This window comes from Erithacus rubecula (assembly GCF_903797595.1).
Source record: "Erithacus rubecula genome assembly, chromosome: 8".
In the NCBI taxonomy this organism is placed as follows: domain Eukaryota; kingdom Metazoa; phylum Chordata; class Aves; order Passeriformes; family Muscicapidae; genus Erithacus; species Erithacus rubecula.
The window spans coordinates 31,961,690-31,987,836 of record NC_136659.1 but is presented as its reverse complement, the minus strand read 5'-3'; the positions used below and the strand labels follow the sequence as shown (position 1 = coordinate 31,987,836).

Genomic DNA, 26,147 nt, shown 5'->3' with positions numbered 1-26,147 from the left:
ACTGCCTGGAGCAAAGGGCCTGACACAGGGAGCTGCTCAAAGGTGCTGTAGTTCTGCTCATCACCAGGAGATTTAGCGTAAGAAATTGTGCTCTTCACTGGCTCAAGGCTCAACAAATCTTCTGGAAATCAGCCCAGACCTCCTTATTCCCAGGGATCAGGCCACCAGCAAGGCTGTCCTTGCTTTTGCCACTCCCAATCAGCAGTGGGACACAAGGAATCACATTATTTGCACTTCTGCACTGTTTGTTCTGCATTGCCAGAACCTCCTTTTCAGACACCCCTCACAAAAATACAAAATAACAAGATTTAATAAACCTCCAGGAACAATTAAGCTTAGTTAGGAAGTCTCACATGTTGCAGGAATACATCAGCTGCAGTATAATCACACCAGCTGGATCTTACTCTGCCTTTCCACAGGGACTGATGGTTCTCATTATGATCTTGTGTTTTGGAAATTAATAATATTAATCTGGAAAAATAAATATACTTAGTTAATAGCCTATTTGGTGTTTCATTTACTGATAGCTCAGTTGTATGGATAATTGCTTACATTTGTATAATAGCAGATTATGGTCTCAAACCTTAAAATTCCAACAGGCTGCTCCTTCACAATACAAAAAAAAAAAAAAAAAAAAAATTTAAAATGGGGGAGAAGACAGAAAAAGGTGCACACCATCCATTGGCATGGAAATATTTCAACAGAAAAGGTCCTGCCTTGCTACCTCATCAGTATCATGTGAGCAGGAAATGAGAAGCTTTGGGAAGTAGAAGACCATTTTGAAAAGTTATACTCACATACTCTTCTTTTGCTAAACTGGGTCTAACCCTGGAAAGTATTTCTCCTGAAATTGGTTAAAGAATCAGTCCTTTCTAACTGCAGATTTTGATATTCTTTTTTATTATGTTTCAGCTTCATAACCTTCTAAAACTCTTAAAGGAAGAGGTCATAGATTATCATGCAATCAAAGCCAGAATGCTTTTATTTTTCCATCTGCTTCTACAACACTCTCATTTTATAGAAAATCATTTTCATTGCATCTTTTTTCTTTAATTTTACTATTTACTTCTCCAAAACAAACTTAAAAACAAACAAACAAAAACCTAAATATTCCACAAAATTCTTATTTAAGGACCTGAAACACCAAAGAACCATGCCTGGGAACTCACATGAAGGATGAGCAAGCTTTTAAATCATCGAAATTGCAGTTGAGGAGATGCAGTGACAGCTCCATTTTCCTTTCTTAAAGGAATTTTAGCAGAACAATACTTATTTTTTCATGTTAACAAATCTGAACTGTCACATTTTTATACAAATTATGTATAGAAATAAGGAAGGCATAGCAGGGGAAGCAAGTTATTCAGTAAAGTGAGTGCACCAATGATCTAGGAGACATAAGGTTGAGATTCTTTAAGAAGAAATGAAGAGTCAAACACTTAGAGGCATAAAGATCTTCTAAAGGAAAGAGAAAAGGAAAATGTTACGAAGGATATGTGACTTTCTATGACATATATAAAATTGACCAAGAAACTTGGTCTAAGAAAGACCAGGCAGAAAGGGATTTAAGACATAACTTTATTCTTTTCTCCAGCAAGACATAAAAATTTAAGCTAAAAAAAAAAATCAAATGGCTTGCAATGAAAACAAGCAGTAAACATTATGAATTTTTAAAATGTGTTTGAAGGATGAGAATCCTGCCTGAGAACAGAGAGAGGAGAATGGCTAATTAAAGCTACCAAGCAAATGCAGTGTCTGGGCTGTTTCCTCACGTCTCAGACACCCCACGTTCCTGTATCCAGTACAGCAGGCAGGTTGCTTGGCTTCACTCAAAATGTTCTTTATTGTGGTAACACAGAGCTCATTTCTATCAGAGCTGGGTGTTTGCACCCTGCAGCCTCCTGTTACAAATCAGCTGCACAGCCCCATCCAGTCACACACAGCACTGCTCCCTCCAAGCTCTGCAGCACCAGCAGCAGCTTCCCATGAGCTGCTGAAGCTTCCTTTTCTGTTTGTCGCCCAACATCAATCTTCTTTAGTTTTAAAAAAAAATTCCCACTGAATTTTTCTGTGAACTGATTATTTTGTACTGAGTGCAGATGGAAACAGCCAGTGTGGGTAAGATTGCAGAAATGTTTCCCAACGCAGGGGGCAATTTTCTCATTCACGGATGGTTTTTGAAAAATCCACAAAAATTACAGAAATTTGCCATTTTTTCCTCTAAGGATAATTTTTGATTATCTTTTACCAGTTTGGGGGTGAAAAAAGTAGGAATAAAATCTAAAATCCCAGCTCCGCTGTTTCTTTATTTTCTAAGGGAAAAAAAAAAAAACTACTGTGTACCACGGCACACTATTCTGGCATGAGTATCATAAATATACTTGTAATATTCCTACAAGTTCATAATTTCAATGTCCCAAGTATCTGAATTTTGGAGACTGCATACTTGGGCTTCTGAAGTCAATTGGGAAAATCATCAAAGAATTCAATTAGGAAAAAAAGAACTGTAATTGTTGCTTCTGGCATTCACTGTGGATTTAGTTCCCTGCATTCACTAGACCACAAAAGACTATCTAAAATTGCTTAAGTTTGATCATAATAAAAAAAAATATCTTTCTTTTCTGGTTCCATTAAGTAATCTCAATTTTGCAGGATGTAACACTGAAGTTTGCACATCGCGTTCCTGGAAACTCAATTTTCTATTCGCTAGTGGGGGAAAAAAGAGGAGCAAAGTAGTTTTCACTTGGAAAAGAAATAACCAAATGACAGCTCCATGTACAAATGTATGCTACAAAATGTAATTTTTGGGTGGCTTGATTACAGCAAGAAAGGAGGTCAAAGATGCTATTAAAGAAAAAGAGGATCTATCTCTAGGCCATTGAAATAATAACGTGCAATGGCTTCTCGTGGTGTATTTCCTAATGTCTCATTCATAAGAGTTTGAAGTAATGAGATTTTCATAGTTATCTTTTGAAGAATATTCCATAATCCAGTGACTGAATCCGGACTTGAGTCAAGATCCTGCAAGAGTTATACACCCCCTGAAATAAGAGAGAACTGGGCAATGCAAGACTTTACAGGATTAGCCCTTGGCACCTCATTCCCAGCTAAAAGGGAGGAAATGCCAAAAGAGTAACATAGGGGGAAAATGCAAAGCAAATTAATTTATTAATGTTAATTTATCTTTTTGTGCAGAGTATAAGTATGCCACAAATGCGAATCATCCTAAGTATCACTTACAAAGGAAGCAGATTTGGGTTGGATGTGTAGGAGTTATGCAAGATCAGAGGGAAAAAAGGCAAAGAAAAGGTCATACTTCAACTCATCCATGCTTTGTGAGTGTTTGGAGAAGCTAAAGTGGGAAATGGTGGCCTGAGCAGCCCCAGGCCAGCAGAACTATGGATGTGCTGCTGGAAGCCCAGCCCACCTCTAAGAACTCCAGGCTGTCTGCTGGCATGATCTGGGCTGTGAGACTTTAAACCAAGCTAAATTCCAGAGGAAATGGAATCCCTCAGAAGCCTTGCAGGGCAGATAACTGGAAGATTCTTTTGGGGAACAAAAGTAGAAGGAAATCTGGCACATTTGCAATTTTTGCCTGTTACTGAAGTATTCAAAGGTGACCCAAAAATTTGTATCTGACCCAGAGGAAGGTCTTTACATTGGCTTCCTAAGTACTGATGCCTGTAGTTGAGCATATTTAGGAGTTTCTATTCAGCATCCAGTTTTTCCTTACATCTAAATCTCTCTCAGAGTAGCAATGGAAAATTTCCAAATGGGAATGTTTAGTTTTGGCTCTTGGTTGATTTTTTTCTTTTTTTTCATCTTGAGAAAAGCAGCTGAGCTGTTTTATTGGAAAGAAGTCTGGTGAAACCATGCTTCTTGCATGTTAACATTTGGGACAGTCTTATCTAAAACTTTCCTGCTCAGAAGCAGAGAGTGAATTTTTAACAGAGGGACAAATAGCACAGAAGGAAAATCCTGTTGCCGTATCATTAAACAATTCAAATCTGGCCACATTTTCAGGCTCTGAAAATATTTGCTTAGTTAGGAACCCACTGGAATTTCATATCTAATTTCTCAGCTCACTGCCCTATACCCTCACACTCCTTCAGTCTGAGTGGACACTGCCTGCAGAGCCTCTTGCCCACGCTCGAGCGACCCCAGCACAGCCAGAACTCGGTGTGTTCTTCCATGCAGCTGTTCCTTGGAGAGACAAATCCTCCTGTCAACGACCCTTGCACAGCTGGATGGAAAGCAGTCACTTCACCTCTTCTCTACAATTAGTGCTGCCACCCTGTCCAAGGGGAAAGGGGTCAAAGCCATTCTGGGTTGGGATGCAGAGCAGAATTGAGAATATATATGTGGTTTAAATATATATATGCAAATAATTTTTAATATATATGCATTTAACATATACTATACATATATATATAAATACCTTTGAGAGCTCCATTACAAGACACTATGTCAAAAAAAAAATTAGGGGCGTAAAAATCGATTTCTCCAAAAATAAAAATGTCAACATGAGAACTGCTCTTGGACATTTCTTTAGCTCCCATAGAGCTCCTGATAAAACTTCTATGTACATCATACATCATTTTCTGAATGAAGTGGAAATCCTATATTTAAAAATTAATACAGTGATCTGTATTAATTTTTAAATATAGGATTTCCACTTCATTCAGAAAATAAGGTTGTGAATTCAAGCATAGACAGATGGAGTTTGATTTGCAAACAAGCACTCACCTCTGTAACTGAGGCCAGCAGAAAAGGTAGTTTGAACATATAGCATGCTACTGAAGATACAGTAATTTGCAAACATTAAATGTAATTTCAAACTGGATTTACAGCACTAACACACCCTTTTATTCCATGTTCTAGGTGTCATATCTCACAGGAGCAAACACCGCCTCACCTTGCAGGGGTGTCATGCTAATTAGTTTAGTTACAGCACTGAAAGCATGATGCAAAACCACTAGAAGACTATTTGATTTGTTGATGTAAGGCTTCAGTAGCACTCAGCAAATAACCAAAAAAAAAAGGACTAAAATAAATACTGACCAAGTTCTTATTCAGTAGGAACTCTATATGCTGAGCAAAGCAAAGCTTTTCTGGAACTAGGAAAGGTGTGATTTAAAGTTTCATAGGTGACTTTGATCCTGGGATTTCTAAGTGCTTGACTTACTTGACTTTGAGCTTTTTTTCCCCCTTTAATATTAGTATTGGTTTGGCAAGGTCAGTTTTATGTAAATTGGACTAATTAAATGATACTGGGTGGAATTCAGACTGGAACATAGAAAGGCCCCTACAACACAGATGAAATTTAAAGGGTTCCTTGTTGTAATTAAAGGTGTGCTAAATTGATATAGAAGAAAATCTGTCTGGAGGGAGCATAATGACTGCCCTTGTAATGAGTCACTGAAGGCAGAGAGATGCTCAGACCCATAATGTCAAAGTCACCTGTCCACATAGGCAAAAGAGGAAGAAAAGCAGCCATAGATGCATTTGACATCTCTATTTTCTTGGTGATTTCTGTTCTATCAGCAAACAGTATTCCAGGTATCATCATCACTCAGAAAAAATTGGAAATGTTGCCACTTCTTCTAGAAACAAAGGCCAAAATTCAGGGTCTGTCTTTTAGGATGAAAAATTTGTGTAAAAGGTGTTCTGCTCCCTTGGTGGGTAACATTTGCCTGAGCATCTCCTACTGTACACAAAGGAAGACTGCAGAATATGTCCAGCTGAAACACACACAGCAGCTGCTATTCAAAGCATGGAGTCCAAATTGATTTAGTCATCTTGCAGGATTTGTTCAGATAGAAATCTAAGCATTGAATTTCTTAAAGAGAAAAGTCCAGGTCTCGATATGCCACATTTTTAGTGCCCAAATCATCTTTCTGGGGCTGCCTGGGATATCAGTTTGTTCATGATAATAGATAATGATAGGTGAAATTTCCCTGTTCTGCTGGGTGCAAACAGGAGGAGAAGGAAACTCCTGTGTTTGTAGGAGCAGGTACCTGCCCCTTTTCAGATTCTCCAACAGACCCCTGAGTGCATCTCTCAGGCATCTCCCTGAAGTGGTTTGTGTTTGACATCAGCTCCCAGGACCTTTCTGATCTGGGTCTCTCAATCATATCCCCTTGGCTGGTAATTGCTGCTGCAGCCTGCCAGACTTCCCTCCAACCGAGTTTTTTCTTGTAGAAGACAAGAAGCACTACTAAAAGGCTGTGATGCAGAAAACAAATTCCTCAAAACCAAGTGTGATTTATTTTGTCAAAAAGTGTACAGCACTCAGAGAAATGGAGTTAAAATGGCAGAGCCCAAGGCAACACAGTAACTGCTTGGCATCACCATCAGCCTCTGGGGAGCTGTGATTTAACCTTGATGTCCTCTGCTCCCTCAGGTACCTTGTCACAGCTGCCCCAGCCCGTGGCTCTGTCACCTCCAGCAGCCCATGGCAGCTCCCTGCTCCTCTCTCCACCAGGTTACAGCACTCCAGCCTTGTTCCACATCAGGGTCTTCTTGCCTCCTCCTGTTCTTTCTCAGCAAGACAGCCCTGGTGCTGCTATTAAAACTCTGCAGCTGCAGCTCATGGATATAAATATGACCACTCTGTTCAAGTACTTCTGAAGTGCTCTTTTTTAGCTCCTTAGCTTGCTTTTCTTGCCTGTTTTTTTTCCTTCTTATTTGTTCCCCTATCTCCCTCTTACATATTTCACTCTGCATGATGGAACTCAGTCCACAGAACCAGAAAGACTCTATAATCATGAAAATAGCTCCAAGATAGAGGAATGGAAGAACTGAGCAGAAAGAGAAGACCTTGAATTTATATCTGCTCCCACAAAAGCGGCAAAAGCAAATCCCAGGAAGTGTAAAGCCCCTGCATTCAGCCCAGGGCTGTTTCCATCTCTCCCGACCCCATAGCTGGAAGTTGTGAACTTGATTACCCACTCTGAGATATATTATTCTCCTTCTTCCTGCAGGGTACAGAATTTCCCTCAGAAACTAGATTTAAATGTATTCTTATAATTTCTAATAATAAAAATTTTCTTTATATGATTTAAAACTAAACCTGTTTTACCTTCCTCCTAATTCTACCGCACAGAATAAATAAATAAATTATTCTAATAAATACACTAACAATTTAACAAACCAAAACCACCACAATACTTTAAGCAAAGACATCAATCTTATCTGTGGTGTTCACCCTACTGCAACTTTCCTTAGGAACCCCATGGAAATGCCATTTTCTCCCCCACAGAAACTTGCAACTGTGTTGTAAACATTCAATAGAGAGGTGGAAAAGGAAAGCAACAGAAGCTGGAGACACACAGCAGTATGGAAGGGTTACTGGTCATGAAATGACATGGCTAAAGATCATGAAAGGAATTACTTTAATATCTACACCTTGTCTACACTTGGATTTTCAGATTCAGCATTTAGTGATATTTGCTCCTATGTTAGCCAAGTCTTATCTTACAAAGTAATTTTCACTTTCTCACAACACAGGGGAGTGGAGTTAACACTGACTAAATGAAATGCCATGGCATTTTTTCCATCTTTCTCAAATGCTGGGGGTGTGAAAGTCCAGAGAACAAGCCATAAACAGCAAAATCACACAGTAGGTGGGAAAAAATGGGGAGGAGGGAGTGACTGGATGAACCCTCCATGGCTGATTGAACAGGACAGCACATTTGGACAAAATTAAATTTCAGTGTTGAAATTATGTTGCAGCAGTGATGATCAGAAGAAAATATTGATAGCAATAAAACGAAATTCTAAAGAAAGTGGCACTACATCAGAAGACAGCACGTTGACACGATTTATGTTAATTTCTTCAGGTTTCATCCCCATCTGCATTAATGTTGACACCTCATGTAACCAAGCAAATAACTCTCAAAGAGCCAGGGAGCGAAAGTAAATGATTGCAGCTGCCATTAGGCTCCCATATATTGTAGTAAGCAAATGCACCAACTCATTATGACCTTGATCTAACAACCCCAGGAGATGGCTCATCGAGCACTACATTTCTAAACATTGCTTCATGGAGAATGTTAATAAAAAGTTACATTTCTCTAACCAGTTTTCAATTACAACAAGCAAAAGACAATGGCAGAGAAGAAAAGGAAAGTAAAAGTGAGGACACAGGAGGAAATCAGAGGCAAGTGAATCACAAGCAATAAACAAACCTCACTCTACAGTCAGGTGTGTTTTCAAAACTATTTAACAGGTCACAGATAGCAGGGGACACTTACTTGAGTCACCTTAACATTACATTAGCAAGCATCCTGTTCAATCCCATCACTGCAGAACCTGACTCTAAGCAGACTCTCAGGCATGAAAATAACTTTAAATAAATTACAGCAAAGTCCTGTTTCCCTGTAATTCAGTCACTCTTGTGAAGCTTCTTTCTGCTGGGCAAGAGGATAGACTGAGTCATAAACTCTTATTTATTCAAAGCAGTGAAGGCCTGATTTGGGCAATTGAAGTCAATAGAAAAATTCCCACATAATTCAATGGACTTTAAAAACTACTAAGTTCTCAACAAGTCTCTGCTGTGGCTTTCCTTCAGCTGTGATCCTCTCTCCTTCAGGTGCAGTTTCCATTTGATCAAATTAACTGTTGTCAGATTCAGAAGATAGATGGGATTTTGGCTGTTTGGCTGCCACTGCTACATTTTCATTTTTTAAACCTGCTGCTCCTGTTTTAATTTGAAAATTACTTTGTTACACTTAAATTGCTTTCAAAGGCTGTCTGTCCAGTCCAGCAGATGCACTAATGAGGGTTCTTTATCTTTTAAATTTGCAAAGGGTAATTTTCTTTTTTCATTTAATTTTTAAAATATTTTATTCTGGTTTTTTTTTTTTTTTTTTTTGGTTCACATTTAATTCCAGAAAGAAGAGACTGAAACATAAGATGCTTTGTTGTAATCCTTAATGGATTAGTGGTATTGATCAAAGCTTTGGGTGCTGATGTGAATTTGTCACTTAATCTTATAGGCATGTTTATCTATTTACCAGGAATTCAGAGTGCCAGGCTAGCAGTGCTACGAGGCCAAGGGCCAGGCCATCTGCTTCCACAGTTAGATACAGTTGCTGAGGAAAAGAAATAAATGGCCAAATGATATATCTTTGTGTATTAGGGTGGGGATTGCTGTTTCTTTTGCTAACTCACAATTTCCTTTAACTTCATCTAAACAGGGCAGTTTCATCAAGAATGGAGCAAAGCAAGACAACATTCTGTATTAAATTAGGTAGTAACCTGTGCAGTGCATGTTAATGGGAAGAAAAGCTGCATCGCTGGGATTTCTTTCTTTTTTAATTAGATACAATCAGTTTGACAAAAGGACATTGAGTGGTCTTGATTTTCATTTCAGAGAGATGTGATCATACTTACAATATATTTGTACGGCAATTTTTAAAAATGCCATATTAGATTAAATTAACTCTTTGAATGCATCATATTGGTAAATTAAATCTGAAGTGACCTTGAAGAAATAAAAGTCTCTGATTTTAAAAAGAGAAGTTTTTGGAGGAGAAAAAAAAGAAGAAGTGGAAGAGGATTTACCCCAACACTGGTGGGGCTGAGCTGGGGTGGGGAAATGGGCCAGTGTGGCTGCCAGCTCCACAAAGGCAAAGGGCAGAGAGGATTTACTGTGATGCCAGGGAAAGAAGATCCATGATGAAAATAAAGATGGGAAAACAGAAAAACACTATTTACGCAACAGGCATTGCAATGGTCCAACATTTGTAGTCATGGGTCAGAAAAGGTGCAGTAAATCATTGCAAACACTGTGAGAAGCAGTGCTGCAATGAAAACCAGTGCTGCAATGAAAACCAGTGCTGCAAAGTAACTGAGCTGCCAAATGGGCCAGAGAGGGTGCAAAGCACCACTGTGAACCATGGGCTCCTTATAATCCCACAGCATGGACAGACATCTTCCATGAGGTGTGTTTTAGCAGACTGCAAGATGAACCCAGATTTAGTGCTGCCTTTCCATCCTCCAGATTTTCATGTAATATTTGCCCCTGCAAATTAAAATTCATGGCATTTCAGATGAGGTATTTGTATACAATAACCCCTAATCACTTCGATCTTTCTTGCTTCCTGGCTCCTGGTTCCTAATTCCTACCACCAACTCCAATCTCAACCTGTACCTTCTGTCAGTCCTGTTTCTTTACCTGAATTTGATGTTGCTACTTATTCACAGCAACTTCCAGCTAAACTGACCTTCTCCTGCAGACTCAGGAGGTTCTAATGTTTTTTAACATTGGCACAGCTTAAATGTGTCAGCTGCGGCCGATTCTGTTTCCATATGCCTGAAGTTTTCTTCTGTGGATATAATGGTTACTCTGGTTATAAATGGTTATAATGGTTCTGTGGTTATAAAGGTTATACTTTAAAAGATTTTCTCCTCTTTTCCTACCCAGAACAATTGTACACATTTCAAAAGCTGCAGATGATAACTACAAAAGCAAGGCAGCCCTGACTGGAGAGCTTTTCTGAAGTACTGATATGAACCACTCTCATCAGTGACTTTATAAGAACATTACCCTGATCTTTAAGAGCCACCTTCAACTGTATCAAAAGTATCCCACTAAAACAGACCTCCAGGTCCTTCAGGATGTTCTCAACTCAGCTGTACCCTCTTATCACTTTGGGTTATTGAAAACATGCTTAGACTGTAAATAACTTTTTGCATCTCTGTTTGCAAGGGAGAAGCAATGAGACTTGTGCAATTTATGTTTCTATCAGTGTAGTCTTCCATGTACCAACACCTTAATTTTCTCCATTGAAGATATATTCCCATAAAACTGCTGCGAGTTCCAATGACACAGCTCAGCAAAGTTTCTTACAGCACATAATTCACGACCTTTTCCTCCACCTGCTCCAGGCTGGGCAGACTCTCAAGCACAGACAGAATCAGATCTATAGAAGGTCTATAAAGGACATTATCCCTGGAAGGAGACACTGGGATTTATAACCCATTCTCTCTGGGCCAATGCTTTAATGCAAGTAAAGGCCTACAGCTATAAACATTCTGCCAACAGTACAATGAGAGTGACACCCACTACAATTTAAGCATTTGTGTTTGATAAAATTGTAATCATTACTCTATTTTTAAATGAATGAATAATATATAATTCCAAATATCATAGAATCATAGAATGGTCTAATTTGGAAGAGACCCCAAAGATCATCTGGTTCCAAACCCCCTGCTGTGGGCAGGGCCATCTTCCACCAAACCTGATTGTCCAGAGAACCACCCAACTTGGCCTTGAGCACTTTCAGTGATGGACCACCCACACTTCTCTGGGCAGCCTGTCCAGTGTCTCACCACTGTCACAGTAAGGAATTTTTCTTTTAATATCTAATCTAAATCTGCTCTCTTTCAGTTTGAAGCCATTTCCCCTTGTCCTGTCACTATAAGCACTTCCAAGATGACTCCATTGTTCTTGTAGGCTTCCTTTATCTACTGGAAAGATGATGGAGAAAATATCAAACTCATGTCCTGTGAGTTACTTTTCCCCTGGTTTGAACAGTGGAAAAATCCACAAAACAAAGCCTACCCCATATGTTCTGGCCTGAAACAACAAAAAAACATCAAATGTCCCTGCAGAATGGAACCCCATGCATTGAGCTGGTGCAAAGACCCTTTGCCTGATGCTCCCACACACACTGCCCTTGATGCTTTACCATTTTTTCTCCATGTTGAGGAGGTTCAGGCCTGGCAGCCTGCAGAGCTCTCCCATTTCTGCATAAGCAGCAGAGGTTCATAAGAAATGTAAGCCATTAAAAAAAGATGCTGAGGAAACTTTAGAAATGAAGCTGTTGTCAGCAGAGATTAAATTGTATACCAACAGCACGACATTTATGCACTGCTACTTAAACTGTGACAAATGGTTGCAAACATGATAGTTTCAAGATCTTTAATCTAAATGAATGGTGCTTTTAGCCTACCTCTGACTGGAATTCATTTTGAAAATAAAGAAGCATTTCCTACTCATCTGTGTACAGAACTACACCAGAGATGACTGAAAGGGCAGGAGTTGCAGCTCTCGACAGTACTGTGGAACATTGAAAGGATTGGAACAGGCTCTTTCCATGTATTTATTCCCTTCTGAGTCTCAAGCAATGTCTGCAATGTAAATTAAGATTTTACCTACCTGTCGACCTTAGAGAAATTGTATTCAAGGAGTTTTTTCTTCTCTTTCATTTTTCTTGTTACATCAACATGCATAATATAAACTCACATAAGACAGCAAAGATCCCATTAAAATGTAATTTTTAATACTGCAAATATCTCAAATAGCATTTTGTTAAAAAATAATTTCTATCATTATCAGTTTAAATGTATTATGAACTACTGGAGGAAAGTGATGGCATAGGGAGTTTATCCTACTTGCACCAAAGTTATTCCTGTGTTGTCCTCAGACACTCAGCTGAAGGAATTAAACACATGACTCTTACAAACAAGTATTTACAGAGTGATTATTTCAGTGTTTATAGTCTTGCAATACAAGATTTATAAAATAATCTAATTTCAAACATTCCAAGGTGTTCTTCAGTTGATAGCACAAGAACAAAAATAACTCTTTTATCCTGCCCCCAGTACCCACTCCATCCCTATTCCTGTTCTCAACCAGAGACTTGACTGTACCCCTTGGAAATTTTGGAATTAAAGTAAAAGAAAGAAAAAGGCAGAAAAAAAAGAAACGGGAGAGAAGTTAGGTGAAAAACATTTCTTCAGAAGGAAATAACTCATCACAATTACAAAAAAATGTGAATTTGGCATACAACCAGGTGGCCAGATTCTGATGCTTGGGTGACATTTTCAGTCCCCTTGCACAGCTGCAAGATTTGCAGCTGCAGGGTGACCCGAGGTGGCGAACTGGGTGGCACACTAAGAAAAACATCCCCTCAAGTTGTCCTTTTAAACCCTGAAGTTTCCACCAGCTTCTTTTGCAGCCTCTATATATATATTTTTTTTTTTTAAGACAATAAAAACAATCTTCCCCGCTCAGTTTTTGAGGGAAGACAAAATCTTTTCTGAGAAGAGATCGCGATGAGGCGGCGGGAGCAGGCGGGGGAGCCGCCCGAAGAGCGGGAGCGCAGCGCCATCTGGCGGTGCCGCCCGCAGCAGCCCGCCTGCCGCGGGGAGGAAGCGCAGCCCATCCTCATCCTCCGCGGCAGCTTTGCGTGCTATAAAAATGTCCCGGAGGAAATACATCTGAGCGAGTGAGATAAAAGACCTTTAAAAATGCATCTAATGCGGAGATGAGGGTGAAATGCTGCGCTGCCTCGAGGATGCCTCTGTACTGGGAGGTTTCCAGCCCGCTGCAGAAACCAGTGGCGGCAGCTCGGGCAGGGTCTATCTGCTGATGTAGCAGCGACATCTGCCACCCAAAAATCCCTTAGAAGAGCAGATGGATGGCCTGGGCTGCTGCGCTGACCCCTGTGCAGCCCCGGGCAGCAGCGAGGGGCAGGCAGAGCTGTGCAGCACAGCCCGCAGCCATCCGGCCGTCCCTGAGCTAGAACACAGCATCACCCTCTCATTTTTATATATCAGTGTCTGTTATTTCAATGCATTAGAGCTGAGATATTCAAAGCTGCCTGAGGGTTTGGAGAATTAGATTCAAAATGTTCTAGGCAATTCTGAATATTCCTAAGAGAGTGATTTTACAATGCTATGAGTCTGATCCTTCAATCCCTCCTTGTGTAAGGAGCACTTACTTAGAGAAATAGTTTAAGTAGTATTGTCTTAGAGCCAAATTTTGACATTTAGCTGCTGGCCATGCCGGTAGCACATTTTTTTTTCATGCTCTCCAATCTACAAGTAAACTCAGAGTGAGCAAAAGCTGCCATCTTGCCTTTGGGCAAGGTGCACTCCTGGACATGCACCAAGAGGAGAGAGCCTGTAATTCAGAGGTGATGTAATGATAAGAGACAAATCCAGCACATGGAAGTGGAAAATATGCTCCTTACATGCTGTGTTAGAAGTAGGGAAGACTTTCATTATTTTACAGAAAAATATGTCTTGATTTGCTTGTCTGCTATTGTGTTGTGAGTTTCTGGTGAGCTTCAATCCAGCAAAGGCCAACAGACAAGGGGATAGGAAGAATGAGCCCACACATTGTACCAGGATGGATCCAGCCTTAATGGAAAGGTGCAGCAGAGAAATAAATGGTGCTGCAAGGCCAAAACCAGAGCCCTGCTGAAGGTTCAGAAACCAGCTGGGAGCAGTTTCAAGACCCCAGGACAGGCAAAGGCTGTGTGGATAAAAGTCAGGCTGAAGAGGGATAGTCAGATGGATGGAGCAAAGGCACAGCAGGCTTGGCTCCAGCTTTAAGGGGATGTCAGGGACAAACAGGACTTGTGAAAAGTCTACAGTTCAGGGAGGGGTGAGATGACTTAGGCTTTTTGCATGGATTTTCAGGAAAAAAAATATATGCAAGCAGCTTGCTTCTGTGCCTGCATCTGTCAGTCCACTCAGTGGTTTTTACATCTTTGAGCTGGTTTAATCCAACCCAGCAGAGAATCAAAGACCCTGCATCACTAACACAGTTTATCAGTACAAACACTTAGACAGTGATAATAAACTTCACACCCCCCGTCATGAAAAAACTGCAGCATGAATCAGAGCTCAGTCATAACCCAACTCCAAAACAGGCACAAAATCACAAGGATTCAGAATTCAGGACTTCTGCATTTTGTAGGACTAATGCTTACTCTAACACGTTTCTCCCCATCACTACATTTAGTGGCTGTTTTTCCTTCCCAAGGCATTTAAATTATTACATCTCAGGTGGCAAAAAGGAGATGGGGTGGAATGCTGATTTGGTTCAAAACCAGGATGAGCAGTGGGATTTCATTTGGAGAGGAGCACAGAGATAGACCCATTTTTTGAGAGAAACAGCCAGGAGAAAATGAAAAACAGGCCATAGCTCATCCTGAAAATATAATGCCTGAGAAAAAGTCTGGCCCAAGTAAAGGGTGGAAGTAAATATTCTCCATTCATGTCTAAAATAGCACTTCCAGGCAATTTATTCTCTACCCACTGCATCAGAATGGGTATTCACACCCCACAAAGTAACCTTGACCAAGGTGTAAAAAATGCTGTGCCTAAGAAGCTGGTCTGAGTTTCCAAAATGCCCTGAGTGTCTGATTTGATCCACTGAAGGGTTATGAACTGAGGACAAGCTGAGGTTTTCCACTTCACTCCCAGCTGGTAATTGCACTCATCATTCTTACTGTATATAGGAGATCATGGCATACTGTGTGAGGAAATATTTTGTTATGCAGGACAGAGATGAAGAACATGGGTAGTATCAGCAAAAGCCTGGCAGGGACTTCAGCATCCCAAAATTCAAACTGATAACTATGAAGAGCTCAGATCTGTGTTACCCTTTATTGAATTCACTAAAGCTTGGAGGGCTCAGAGGTTTGGTAACCCATGTCTACTGCAGATTCAGTTCTCTAACACAGTCACTGGATTTCAGTATCTCTTTTCTTCTGTCCATATCTTTTAAAGTCTTCTCTTTTGTGTTTGATGTTTCTCAAAATACACATAGATGAGCATCAGAGGATTTTTGTGCAACACATTTGGCAAACTCCAAAATGATGAGTTAGAAAAGTATACTGCCTCAATAAAAAGAAAGTCATAGAATTATAGAATGGTTTGGGTTGGAAACGACCTTAAAGCTCATCCTGTTCCACGCCCTGCCACAGGCAGGGACACCTTCCACTATCCCAGGTTTCTCCAAGCCCCATCCCACCTGTACTTGAACAATTCCAGAGATGGGGCAGCCACAGCTTCTCTGGGAAACCTGTGCTAGGGCCTCCCCACTCTCACAGGGAAGAATTTCTTCCTAAGTAATTGTTTCCTGTTAATCCCTTCAAAGTCTTTGATGAAAACATGAGATTTGTACTTTTTCTTCAATAAACTTTGATGTTTCAAATGTACTATTTAAATTTCTATTCGAAAATTATTTAAACATATTTGGACCAGTAACTTGCCACCTATTGTCAACTGATACATATGTAACAGCACATCATTTTATGATAAACATTTACAGGTCTTACAGAAAGCAAAATAGGAATTCAGATAAGTATGATTTCAGTCCTGCTGATCAGAAGTTACCCCAGTTAATGGCACACAGCACCAGGAACATCTGGTGACTTGCAAAAATCTCTGTCTGGTTTATGAACAACAAAGTACGCCTGATTAATTACAGGCTGGGGAAGTGATTGGACACAGCTATGTCCCACAAAGGCAGAATTTTGATAAATATTCTACACTCAAATATTATACCCAGCTTCATTACATTTTGGGACTTGCAGGTTTTTACTTGTAACTGAGCATTTGGACCCCTCTCAGCACTCAGCTCTCACCTCATGAGCAGGTTCTGCTTTTCAGCTCCACCTCACCCGTGTGTGATGGAGAGATCTGTGTTGTCATTTGTGCTCCTTTGAAACCTGAATGTTGCCAGTGCTGCATCCCACTGTTGTGGCAGTACCCAAAGGTCCAGACCAGTCACCATCACACTCAGTATAGTCCTTGCCTCTGAGGAACTGTTTCACAATGAATAATTTAGCTGACAAACTTAGTCTGCTTGAGAAATACCCATGAGCAGATTTCAATTTCTTCAGCCACAATCATTAGTCAAAATATGCTAGAATAAAGAAGGGATGAAAGAGGTTGAGGAAAAGAAAGATGAGGAAAAAAACAAAGGGGATCATACCTGAACTTCTGGATATAACAGCATGACTTCAGGCTCCTAATTTCTATTCCTCATGTCCAATGAATGAAATTAATTTGGGCAGAAGAGGGAGAAGAAAGCCTTTCCATACTACGAAACTAGCTTAGATCAGAATTAAATACTAATATGAAATTCACTGCTTTCCTTTCCAAATGCAAGATTGTCTTTTTTTATCATGTTCCATCTATGATACAGAGGCACCAGAGTGCCTGTAAGGATATTCCCCAGCCCATGTGCAGGATTGTGCAGCAGAAATCCCACATTCCATGCACCCAGGGATATGATACAAATCACACTGGGCCAGCCACAAACTGGGAACAGCTTGCACTGGGCATGGCTCCCTACCCAAAGTGCTGCTGCATTCTGCCTGAGGGTGGCCACACACCTTTGCTGGGACAAGTGCACCACCCCTAAGTGCTCTTCATGCAGAGAGCCCCAGCTGAGAGATTTAGGGAGAAATTTTCCCTGACAGCAGATATTAGTAAAGAACTACAGCAAGAAACAGAGTAGGACCAACAGGTACTGCAGTACCCACCATGAACTGCTGCACTTCCTGAGTTAACATAATGTTTTCCAAACACATGGGATGTGTCACTCTGTATGCAGGACTAACATATCTAAAGTAAAATTCCTGCTTCCTCCACAAAACACAAGCAGAACTAAAATAAGAGCCTAATTCTGGGCTCATTCCATGCCTGCTAGAGTGATTATAACTGACTGCAACCAACGTACTGCAGATTTACACTGATATACTTACACAACAATATTGCACCAAACATAAAAATGCTTAATATCTGATCTATCCTTTATCAGGTGACTTTACTGCTGCTGGTTTATGGCCTTGAGGTATATGAACCTCTTTTCTCAAGTCTAATATCTGACTTGTAATCTCAATTTCTCTAAAAAAGAAAAAGAAACAAAATATATTTTACAGTTAATTAGTAATTACTCTCCTTTTTTTTTCAAGTAAAATAAAGCATTTCTTTGATTAGAATTGAGCATGTAGCACTTATGATGTTGTATAAGTGACTGAGAACTGGATTCCTGACATAATAATTAGTGTCATTTCTAAGAACGAACACTGAAATAAATACAGTGTCCACGTTCTCTTTAGTCCTTCAACACAGCATAACAATTTTGATTTTTTTTTTTAAATCCCTACTCCCTTTCTTCCCTTCAGCAAATTTGGCAGCCTGATTACTGCCACAGCAACCAGCATGTGTGAGCTCTGTGCTATAGTAGCAGAAATTTTTGACAAGTTCTTTATTTTTTTTTTTTTTTTCTAAACGTGGGAGAGGGATGTTTGTTAACAGTCCTTACACATGGGAGGTTAATAAAGAACACCAGACACAGTGATCAGTCAGAACTAAACACATTCACAAGTTCATATTGGAAATGTCCCTTTTGGAGAGCTGCTGTTTGGAGTAACTAATTGCTCAGGATTTTCTAGAAGGAAGATGATCAGCCTGAGTACCTCCCAGGCAGGCAGCAGCGAGCCCACTAAGGACACACAACTCTGTGTGGAGCTGCTTCAAAGACAGCAGAGATAACTAGACAGATCTGCCTTGGAGGCAGGTTATCAACAAAGGGCTGTCTCCCAGACAAGTACCTGTTCTTGTCTGCCTGGAAAGTGAGTTATGAGCCTTTGTACAGCACCTTTCAGGAAAGCAACTTATTCAGGTCTGCCTGGAAGGCAGGTCAGCATGCAGATATGTGCCTAACAGGCACAGAACTCTGCAAGTCTGCCTCTCCACACCTTCAAAGATCCCAAGACAAGTCAAGAATTTCATTTTAATGATCTCAGCAGAAAGTCATTATTTCCTGTATGAAATAATTTTCAATATAGTTGATGGATATGTCAAACTGCACTTTCTTCACGCCAGACACAAGAACAGAATTCATTTTTGCAAGGTTCTGGAAGTATTCTTGATATAAAAGGAAATGTTATTTTATAAGATTTGGCTGTGGGTTACTACAAAGGGTCCAAAAGAACCAGCAAGTACAGCTGGAAAAATGACAACTGACAATAGACACACCAAGAAATTTTATGTACTCTATCCATACAAACACAATTGGCTCTCTCCCTGTAAATAACATCAATGATTGCAGTGGAGGTTTAGATAGAATTGACAAAAGCAATAAACAAAATTAAATGTCATTCATTTCAAAAGGATTAAATTTTTGAAAAATCTCCATTCAGGAAGGGCTTTAGTAAAGCCATAAGTTTAATCACTTAACTAGGGAACTTTTTAACAAAGATGCAGGGCTTCCTTTGCACCTAACAGAGGTGTGGCACTGTGTATTTGTGAAGCCAGGCAGCTCTCCATCAGGCATGCTCAATTCAGGAACACAAGTTTCCTTCTCTCCTATATTACCTGCATTTGCACTGTTCCCATGAAAGCTGAGATCACACACAAGCTGTAGCTCTGGGACAGTGTTTGAAACACCTTGGCTGTGTGTGCTGGCCCAGAGTGAGGCAGCAATCCCAGGCAGAGAGCAGTAACTGAGTCAAAAGTGAGAAAGGACAACCTGTGACATGAGTCAGTATTTCCAGCAAGGAAAGGCTGTATATCTCAGGAAAGATCCAGCAGCAGCACTGTGAGGAAAGAGCACTGGTTTGGACAGGGGGCAGTGGTCCTAAGCCTAAACCTAATTCCAGCCTTAGGGGACCCCACAGGGAGCTTGGAAACTCTGGTTGTTTTAAACTAAAGAGAAACACAAAAGAAGAATTCTACAAGACTCCAAAATGTGCTGCAAGGTCAAGAGCAAATGGGGCAAATTTCAGAGAAACAGCAGGACATATACAGAAAACACATGGCACACAGCTCTTATTGAAACTAAAACAAAGAGTTTGGTTTATTCAGAGCCTCTTCATACCTGTACAATCTTTAAAGACACAGGATAAGAGACCTTGCACTTGTGCTCTGCAGGACCACCTGGTCTGCCAGCTGTCAGCAGGAATCTTAATGAGAATTATTTCTCTTTCCCAAGTGATATTCCCCCATAGGCACCCCAAGAAAGGTCAAATAATTTTCATAGAGGCTTTTCTGTCTGAGCTTGATCTTCGGTGTGCAGTCTGTACTGTGTGTAAAAGACTTACCACATAGTAGGATCAAGATAAAGATTCTATAGGTATAAAATCACTAAAAAAATTAACTTGTATACTTGCAGTACACATGAGATTGCTTTGGTCTGCACAGATCCCTAATCTAACTAGCTTAGTTAGACTTATTTTACATGATACTATCTACTCTGACAGAACTAGAAATTCATTCCAAAACCATAATACTGGCATCATTCCATGTTTGTTCGGCTTAGCAGAATATTCTTTTAAGCCTTCAGACTGTAAACTCTTTGTTTGCTGTAGTTCACCTATTATTTATTAAACTGTATTAGTTCAGCTCCAAAGAACCACAGAATACATCTTCACCAACAGCTGTGGATTTAGGCTTCCAAAACACTCTTTTCAATTACAGTATTTTAGAGTAAATTCTATTTTAAGTAGATAATTGCTTTAGTTTTATTTTTTCCAACTCGTGAAATAATCACATTAAAACTTTCAGGTTTAATTGGTGATTGATTAAAGGATCTTGTTAGAAAATTTTCCACATCCCTGTCCAAAGGTAAAAGTGCCACAAATGTGAGTTAAAGGACAGGGATGAGACAATTTTATTATAAAGTGTAGGATCACATGGCCCTGAAAAGTTGGCTGTCTCCTTTACAACACACACTTGAAACTGAAACAGCTTTATGCTTTTATACACATACATATATTCCACTTCAACTTGTCTGGCAAAAATTGAGAACATGAAGGAATTTACCTTCACACAGCCTCTAATATCAATAAAGTATTTTCAACAGCAGCTTAAAGCTCATTATTGTTCTGATGATGCCATCAGCTACACTGGTGCCAGGACAGATTAACTCAACTGGTGGCAGTGGAGTCAGCTCTGACCCGAACCTGAATGACTGAAATTGAATCTGTCCTTGAATCTAATTTGAACTATGGAATCATGACCAGAGATGTCTTTGCTAACAGAAATGCTTGTGTGGAATTGAAGCACTAAGGAGAACAAAGTGAAGTATCTAAAGAATGTCACATTTTGAGTATCTTCATAGGAAGAGACTCTAGAAGCTGAGAAGAGCGACAGAAACCATACAAACAACTTCAGTTGCAGAGATATTGCAGAAGCTCTGGTAATTATACAATCAATTATATTTTTTTCATGCGCTTTGGGATATCTTTGGATTAGTCAGCTCTAAGCACTTTTGAGATATTGTTGTAAATACATTGTTGTCGTAAACCTACAAAATCTAGTGCAGTGTAATGCTCTTCATGAAAGGATATTGTAAAAGTAGTAGGGGTGAAAAAAGCTCTTTTTTGGCAGATATAGCTATGATTGGGAGGGGAAGATGGAACAAATCAAATTGCAGTTTTGAAGTGTCTGCAATAGTTGTTCCACACAACTGGATGATTCTACATCTCACGTTCCTGTTCATTATTACAGTAGCTGAGTATTTTTACAACTAAAATTCAGCTGCATTTCTACAGCAGCATTCCACTTTTATTAAAAAAAAAAAAAAAAAAAAAGAAAAATAAAAGAAAAAAAAGAATCTAAGCAAACACAAGTCTGTGAAAATTCAATGCTTATTTAATACTATACATTCTACTTCTCCAGAAAAGTTGGATTTCCATCAGTGATCCAAGCTGGTAAGCCTGGATCATGAGACATTGCAAAACAGACCTAGCAACCCTTAGTCTCTGCAAGGGCAAAATAAAGGTAGTAAAACATTACACAGGCTGACCATCACGTGACAGCATCTGGAAGTGAACAGAGAGCACCAGCTGTTGGTGCTTTGTCAGGAGAAGAGTTTGAAGAGCATGACACCTTGCTAGATGATGCTCCCAGTCCCTTTTCCCTGTAAAACCAAGCTGAACACACTTCTGCAGTGCATGTTTGGGGCATGGATTCATGTTTGAGGCAAAGTACAGGAGAGTGGGAGAACCCCTCCTGGTCATATAAAGAGTCTCAAACTACCACAGCTTCATCTAAGGTCTAGTTAGTCACTAACACAGGAATTTCCAAATGGATTAGCAAAGGATCTCAGCTCCCAAACCATAGCAGCTGAATGTTCTAGACAACATCTTCCCAAACACTAACCAAGCTCTGTCAGGATGGATTTTAAAAGGAGGGAAATAAGGCAGCAGGCAAGGGAGGGCTCTGGCAGCTTTAATGAACCAAACAGACTCTGCAGAAACACTGCTTCCAAAACGTTTTGTTTCCAAGGGCAGGCATATTGTCCTTATATCGCTTCAGCCTGACAGAGAAAAGAACATGCCTTGTCATCTTCCTGCTGAATGCAACCACAATCAAGAATTACTTCTGAGGCAGTTAACAACAGCTTCGAGAGTATCAGCACAATGGTGTAAAACACCACTTAGACTTGGCAAGTTTAAATGGTTTTGAAATAGCAGGTGAATAATATATTTGGATTTGCCTCTGTGGGCAGTCAGAACAGAGAAAATTACTGTAAGACAAATTTTTTGTCAAAAACTTAAACAACTCAGCCTTTTATTTTTGTCAAGAGCAACAGAGTATGTGTATAAATAAAATGCAGTAGGCAGGATGTTTCTGGCTTTTAACAAGGCCTCCAGCACTCCACCACACAGAAAACTCATTAACACACCGGAGAATCATGGCACAGATCAATTCAGATGAAGAACAGAGATTGTAAGTGAAGAGATTGCAAGTGAAGAGATAAGTGTCATGCTAAATCTGGCTGGCTGGAATATCAAGAAGGGACTTGTTAGATCCCACATTAATCAACTACCAGCAGTGGAGGGCAGAGCTGCTCCTGCTCCTCCCCTGCCTGGGAACTTGCACTGCAGTAGCAGACTGAGAGTTGAAAATATGTGCAGGATATTTATTACAATCTGGAAGGTTCACCATCCCACCTGACAGGATTTTAACACATGAAGCCTTAAGTCCACCTCTTGATTAACCTTTCCTCATTTAACATGCTCTGTGCAAGTCCTCCTTCTCCAAAAAAACCCTCTTGCACCTCCCATATTTGGACTACTTCTCAATCTTTTCTCTTTAAAATCAACCCCTTAAAGAACCTGCATAGAGTAAAAGCTGTTTGAAAGATTCTTCAACCAACAGCTATTTTATGGCAGTCACTTTTATTAAAAATTGCAATAAAAATGACAACTCCATCACCCAGGTTTGTGAAGGACAGCAGCAGCTGTCACAGCCAGTCAAAGTCCAAGACAGACACATAACTGATAACATTTTGTCAAATATATTATTTTTCAGCTCTGTGGACATTTCAAGCCATCAACATCCTGTATTTGTTTCTCTTTGTTAGAGCTGGACTCTCCTTTCTGTCAAATGTGATTGAAGTACAGCCTGTACCTGCTTCATCAGGTGAGCACTTTAGAAGTGTCCTGGTTAATAAAACAGTTAATAACAGTGGTTTGGAAATCTGTACATGATCTGTGTCTACAACACAGACATATCTTCTCATATGTGTGAGCAATATTGTATGCAGAAATAAAAATACGTGTGTATGTGGAATGGCTTTGATGGAGAAGGCAAAAACAGCATAATCCTTCAGTAATCCTTCAGAAAACGCAGCATGTGGCAAGAAGCACCATGGAGTGAGGCAGAAAAATATGAGCAGTTGGGAAAAAACCTGAAAATTTTGTCCATAAGAAACTGCCATATTTCTGCTCTTGAATAAGCAAGTGTCTCACTGAAGTCAGTGTGACCTGCAGGCACAGAATGAGGCCACAAACATTCAAGTACTTCTTTTTAAAGGCATTTTTGTCTCTAAATGTCTTTTTTTTTTTTTTTTTTTTTTTTTTAGCAAGTGAACAATTTTGTGTTATACTTCTTATTTAATGGAAATGCATTTTGAAGGCTTCTTAGCTGTGACCAGAGACATTCAGCAGTGCTAATTTAGATTTGTTTCTTTTGTTATCCTCTAAATAACTTGCTCTTTTCATAGGTATAGTTTTTCTAAATTGCCTTCTTCTGAATTCTTCTTCTTTTTTTATTTCCTATTAAGACTGCTCTTCAAAAAATAAAGGCAAATTAAAGAAATACCAGCCACTAGACTGCAACTAATCAGTGAGATACTTCATATTTCCAGTCTTTTGAATATTGTTGAATGCTTCCTTACAATGGATATCAGATAACTTTCTCCATGTAGCATGAAGGCAAATTTCAGGCAAAACCTTATCACATAAAATATTGCCCACTCTTCTGCTTTGCATTCATGTAGTCCCATTCTTGCTCACTATTAGCAATTCAGCAAATTGTAAAATAACAGCAATGCTGCACCTTCCTTGAGGAATATGCTCCCCCTGGCACTTGCATAAATATTATCCCAATCAATAACCTAGTAATTAAAGTCAGCAGCATTTTGGCCTTTTTACAAGACTCCTTATCTAACCAAAAGAAAAAAGAAAAAACATTTCTTGCATTACTATTTCCAACTGCCTTGGAAACAGAACAAGAATCATTCAGTCACCCCTTTGTCCTTAACCCCCAAATTAGCTATTGCTGTAAAGTCACAGAAAATCATTCTGGTGTTCTCTGCAGACACAGCATCATTTTCTTCCTGAGTATCACTTATTTCTTTTCTCATTCTTGATTTATCAATAAGTCATAAATTCTGACTTTGAGAATATCAGTTTTAGTTTTGTCTCAGGGTTCTTTTTGTTGAAGGAGGTTGATTTTGTTTTTGTTTACCTTCAGTAATTAAAAAAATGAAAAAAAAAACCCAAAGAAACTGAGATGCAAAGGACAGGAAAACACTGGTAAGCAAATGAGTGAGTCTGACAAAGAATCAATTATCTCCACTGCTCAGCTACCAGAACATATCAAGGGTGAAATCCTGCCTCCATTAAAGTCAATGGGAGTTTTGTTGTTGACTTTGTCTGGTCAGGAATTTTATTCTAGAATTATTCAAGGTGACAAAAAGGAAGAAACCTGTATGGAGAACAGAGCAGACTTACCCGGAGATTTCAAAAAAGCAGCACATCTAAGGACTGAAATCAAACTCCAGAACTTTCTAGACCATTTACTTTTTGAATGGTTAAGCAGACAGAATATCCTACTGTGAGAGTAGGATTTGGTTATATTCAAAAGTTTTAGGAAAACTGCATGACTTTGAACACAGCTTGCCCCAGCATCTGGTGATGAAGGGCCACATCCTGCTCTCATCTCAAAAGAATTCCTTTGGATCATGGCACACACACCCCCATCCACCATTGCATGTCTTCAGCCTTTGCTATCAAACACCTCAACTTCAAGTTATTTTTATTGCAGCAATATTTTGCTATAGAAATCACAAAAATCTCCAAAACATCATCCAGTGCAAAATCAAAATACTTTCCCCCTCTTTCTCCCAAGTAATATAAAGGAAAATCACATGAAAGAATTGCTCATTAATAGGCCATGGTAAGATACTGCTGCAACTGGCTGATAGATGCATTTGTCCATTTTTTCCTGCACCTTCTGCCCAAACAGAAGGTGCAACCAACATAAACCAGCACTTTGCCATCCCAGCAGAGGAATAGACTGCAGAGATGTAGCCCTGACTGTTGGTACCAGCTGTATTTTGAGAGGGCACGAGTCTCAGCCAAACATGTCTAAGCAGCTGTCTAACCTTAGTATGTGCACCCATGATTAAAGAGATATGACTGTTAATCCAGCCCTGATTTGGGAAGAAGGATTCATATTTAGGTCACCACAAATAAGCTTCCAGGACCACAGAAAAAGAGTCACTCGAGGCTGCTTAATCAGGTAGAGATGATTCATTTGAGTAAACCTGTGCCATGACCTTTCATGAGTCTCTGAGCTCAGACAGGATGTCAAATTTTATGAAGAAAAGAGGTGTAATCAATTAGTGCTTATGATGACCTTTTAATAAGTAAATGATTAAGGCAGACACTCATTCTGAACAGAATGAGAAATTGGATTTGTATGTGTTTCTAGTGTTACCTGGGGAAGGTGATGAAATCCCCCTCTATGCTTGATATATTAGCCCACTCCAGCCAAAATATAACCTCAAAGGAAGCTGTAGCCAGGTGGCTACAGCTTCTTCTGCAAGGCAGCTAGTGAAGGGACAAGAGGACATAGCCTGGACATCAGGAAGAATTTCATCACAGAAGAGCTGTGAAGTATTGGAAGGGGCTGCCAAGGTGGGTGGTGGAATCGCCACCCCTGGAGATGTTCAAGAAACAGCAAGACATAACATTCAGTGCTATGGTTTAGTTGACAAGGTCATCACCTTGTCAAGAGGTCAAATGTTGAACTCGATGATATCTGAGGTCTTTGACAGCCTGAATGATCCTGGGACACCCATATACACACACATGTAT

The 26,147-nt window shown here is 39.8% G+C and overlaps 1 long non-coding RNA gene across 1 annotated transcript; it reads right to left on the bottom strand.

The window, feature by feature from the left end:
- Positions 1 to 307: 307 nt before the first annotated feature.
- On the bottom strand, positions 308 to 25,900 carry LOC306804555. Its single transcript, XR_013774918.1, has 3 exons — positions 25,768 to 25,900; positions 798 to 932; positions 308 to 471 (listed from the first exon to the last, which is right to left on the bottom strand). It is a non-coding gene; the product is annotated as an uncharacterized lncRNA (long non-coding RNA).
- Between the last annotated feature and the right edge of the window lie 247 nt (positions 25,901 to 26,147).